Here is a 4,602-nt window from a genome sequence, read left to right on the forward strand (position 1 = left end):
AGTGGTTTTACCACATCGAGCTATGCTCATAATGTTTTGGAGTTTGGCAGACGGGTTCTAGGGATCTCGTGGTGTGTAGTAGATGGTATGGTTGGGAACCTTTTTGCATTACATCATGTGCACGATATATTCAAATGTTATTCATTTATGCAACGCATTGTATTTTGTTTATTGAATGGTACCGAAATTAATGATTGTTACTCGAATGAATGATGACCTATGCTAATACACCATTTGACATCAATTTGGTAATGGCTATGTAATGACATGAAATTCCTATAATGGTTCTGTTTGCTTGTATTGATGCTAATATGTTTCACTGTATTTGATGTTTTTACTGGTTTAAATAATTATTAGACTCATACTGAGCTCTTCATAAGCTCACCCCCAATAGTGTTTAACTTTTTTAGGTAAACCTCAAAATTATGACCAAACTTGGCATTCAGAGAATCAACTTGGACCTTGGATTATTATTATTGTAATTAAGTATTATTAAGTCTTTATTGGTTTTGGCTTGTAATTTTTAATTATTTATGGTCTGTGGCTTGGTAACTTTTCTTTTGGGGATTTTTGCATGCATGTATTACTCAAGTATAATAACCGAATAATGCATGATATCAGGCTTAAGTAAAATTTTATATTGTTCCCTAGCTTCCATTACATTGCAAAGGAACTATTTTTGAAAAACAAATCGATAAGGAAACTAATTTTCTAAAATGACTTGAAAAATGATTTTTCCGCTGCATTAGTTTAACTTTGAGTTTTTTTTTTAAAGAAGAGTGACAAGCAAAAAGTTTTTCTAAAACAAAACTATCAACAATAAAATGAATCCTAAGCATACACGGCCTAATGAATGAATGCTTTTAAGCTAACTCAAAGTACAACTATAGTTTCCTCTAAAATGAGTTAATTTAAAGTCTTAAAAAGTAACGTAAGTTAGCTTAGCCATTTCGGTGGCTAATGTAGCCTTCTCAATCTAGCTATAATGTCTAGGCATGATTTGGGAGGTTATAGATGTGAAGGACCATAATTAGACTATGGAAACTAATGGAGTCCACCAAGACCTTAAACTTGGAACGGGTATACTTTGTAAGACCATGGATCAACTATGGCAGCATAGAGAGTCCACTGGGATGACAAATGGGTGAAAAATAAAAAGAGAAATCATGGGACAACCCGTATTAAGGAAAATGGATGTATGGGCATACATTAGATAGCCATCGGGTCCAAGGAATCCGCCAATAGAAGCGGAAATATAAAGAGGGAAAAGACTACTACAAAAGCAGTTGTAAAAGCCAGTAGAGCATATAGGTTGTGATTGTACTAGAAATAACATATGTTTTACCCTTACTTATTGGTTAATTTGTTCCTATTTAGTTACCCTTAGCATACATTTTAACATGTTCAGTTTTGTAAATTGCATTTTATAACTCAGTGAATCCTAGCCTATTTTATCCTTAATTATGTTATCTTATTGCATTAATGTCACTACATGAGTTAATTCCAGATTGTGTCTAGAATTTTCGCCCCAGTTGACAACTGTCTAATAAGATCCAACCAGGCGTGAGCTGTCCAGTCCGGTGTAACTACCCTGTATGAATAAGGATAGAAGAATCCTGAGGGAAGGACACTTGTATTGTTGAAGAAAACATAAAAGGATAACATGAGAAGAATGAGGGGAAGATTTTTTGTTGGAGCACCATTCTCTTACCTTATTTTGAAGCTTGCGGCCATGACAACTTGAGCCTCCTTTGCTTGAGCCAACGTGAAGACTGATGCAGATCCACTCCTGACAAGGAGATCTAAGTGCAGGACAATGGGAAATGGAGAGATTCAATCGAATAGCCTAGGAATAGTATTCTAATTCAGTTTTTTCTCATTTCTTTGAAAACGCTGGTGATTACTCTATGTTTTCTACTCTATAGAAGTACAATGAATGATTTGTTAAATGCTATCTTATAAATCTTATTTTTATTGTTTAATCTTGGTGGTTTGAATGTTCTAAACACAGAAGTGTTATTCTAGTCACTAACACTGAAAGGTACAGTGGCAGTTGGAGTTAATAAGTATTTCAGTGGAAGTTGAGTAAGGACTAAAGGAATTTAGTCCACTTGTTCTTAATAGTGCCATATTGCCATTATCGAAAGGTGAGGTTAATGTCCATGGTTAAGTCCCAGATTAGATAAAATAGTGGCATTTGGTAAGATATAGATTAAATTTTATTGTGTCGACAATCACCTATCTTTTATACCTTGTAAGTATTTAGTATACTGCTGAAGATTCATGTTGGGGATCCCAGTTTATCCATAGCATACTTTTATCTTATTTTTTTTGAGTTATTGCTTCGACAACTATCCTCACAATTTATCTCGTTTCTATCTAGTTATTGCACTGACATTAATAGACAAAAGACAACCATCCTTATGGGATTGATATCCGACAGACTCACATCTGTCTACTATACTTGCATCGACAGTGTATGCTTGCACATTATTGCTGTGACATTTACAGCCAGTCAAGTTTTGGGAGTTGTTTTCGGGAGTTGACGCACTAGCGGTGCTTGGTGTAAAGGCAAACTAAAGTTGGTATAACCAAGGATCATAGATAAGGATCCTCCATTATGGAACGTCCTGGGCATTTTTGAAAAACCCTAACAGCTAGTGGTTTGTCATACATATTTCAGTTAGTTCATAAAGAAACGAGAGGTGAGTTAGAACCTATCAACAAAGAAGGATACATTGAATGACAAAATGTCTATTAGGACTATTCCACTTTAAGGGGAAACCATTAAGGAAGTATTAACCAAATGGCTAGTTAGGCGAAGATGCTGGATGAGAAAGAAACTATGAACCAATAAGGCCTCTAGTGGTAGTTGACTGATTCTGAAGGCCAAAATGGTCCACAACAGATGAGTATATCACAATTATGAACATGGTACCTCGGACAAGGTGGATTACAAAGAAGTAATCCAACCAATATTTGTTGTAAGTGGGACTAAATCCATTAGAGTGGCAAGAAATCTTCTAGGTAATCCCAAAGGATGGGACGACAACGAGCCCATCAGGACTAGGGTAATAGCAAGAGTCCTCCATGGACTATTCAAATTGGGAATGATTGCTAAAGGAAATAACTCAATGGTCTTTAGGAGGTAGGTCGGAGGACTGCACTAATAGGGCATGATGGTGGGAAGAAGAAATCCACTTTGAGGATAATAGGAAGAAAGAATTTAAGTAAAAGAAAGGATAGAGTCCGCAGAGATGGTAAGACATACAGAGAAACTGTTAAGGTTGAAAGAATGCTGAAAGAATGGCCAAAAGGAAATTGCTCAATGATCTATCTGCTAGTGGATAGTGTCGGGAATAGGAAAAGTCTACTACAACGATCTAAGAGAAATGTTGCAAATAAGTAGGGAGTTGTTGTATTATTATTTAATTGAATCCCGACAAGGCGAGGTACATTTCGTGTTCATCTGAACTTACAATGGTTGTTTTGCGATTGCAAGATATACATAATAAGGGACTCGAGAAAGGACCAAGCTAGATTATTTGGAATCGAAGATTCATTTAAGTAAAGTCAAGCACATAGGAAGGGAGCACCCTTAGGAACTCTGCCATGGGGGTGAATATAAAAACATGTATAACTATGTATTCAATATGGCCAATTACTCAACTAACTTATAGACAAGTTTGCCTTAATACAATATGGAACTTACTTATCAAAACATACCAAATGGTACTAATCATGCCATTCAACCAAAGTGCCATTTCACAACAATTCCAACAAAATTACAAAACTTATACAATATGCATATTCAAACCATAATCTCAACTTCCATAATTCAAACACAAAATAAGCAACACATCAACCATATTAATGCTACTTTTGTACATCCCAAAATATGCCAACATAAGCTAAATCAAATGGTCATATTTACAACAAAACATATAGGCCAACATTAGCCAAAACTACCTATACATGCCATTATAACCAAAATTAAACATCCGAAATATACTAAAAGAGCCGATGGATAGTGTGATAGAGCTTCGACAATCTTCCAACCCAAATGAGCTTCTAATTCACTATAAAACACGAAAATAATATAGAGTAAGCATTTAAGCTTAGTAAGTTCGTATAGCTTAGAATTTAACTAAGTTCGTATAGCTTAGAATTTAACTTACCTTTTAATCAAGTAATAGGTAAGTACAAGGCATATCCCAACACATTTTGGGCAAATGCCTAAGCATATATACACCAACCATATTAGCCATGTAAATACATATATGAACCAATAATCATAGATGAGCTCAACAATTAATCAAATTCCATATACATGTATCATCCATTTTATATATCTATATATCATGTAGCATTATTTCCATGTATTTCATATGTATACCTGTAATAGTTCGTATTGAACTCATATCATTTCGTATTAGAACACTGCCCGTTGAACCGTTTAGAGTACCATTGGATACCCGGGATAGCTTACACATAGTGTGCTAGCTTATATAACTGTAATTCGTCAATTCATGTACATGTATACACATATGAGCTGAGAATCAGTGTGCTCATTTGAGCTAGAGATCGGTATGCTCTCACGAG

The 4,602-nt window shown here is 35.1% G+C and overlaps 1 long non-coding RNA gene across 1 annotated transcript; it reads right to left on the bottom strand.

Moving 5' to 3' along the window:
- Positions 1-3,785: 3,785 nt before the first annotated feature.
- LOC128281850 (uncharacterized) lies at positions 3,786-4,365 on the bottom strand. Its single transcript, XR_008272126.1, has 2 exons — positions 4,179-4,365; positions 3,786-4,079 (listed from the first exon to the last, which is right to left on the bottom strand). It is a non-coding gene; the product is annotated as an uncharacterized LOC128281850 (long non-coding RNA).
- Positions 4,366-4,602: the final 237 nt, after the last annotated feature.

The sequence above is a fragment of the Gossypium arboreum genome, chromosome 10, assembly GCF_025698485.1.
Source record: "Gossypium arboreum isolate Shixiya-1 chromosome 10, ASM2569848v2, whole genome shotgun sequence".
In the NCBI taxonomy this organism is placed as follows: Eukaryota; Viridiplantae; Streptophyta; class Magnoliopsida; order Malvales; family Malvaceae; genus Gossypium; species Gossypium arboreum.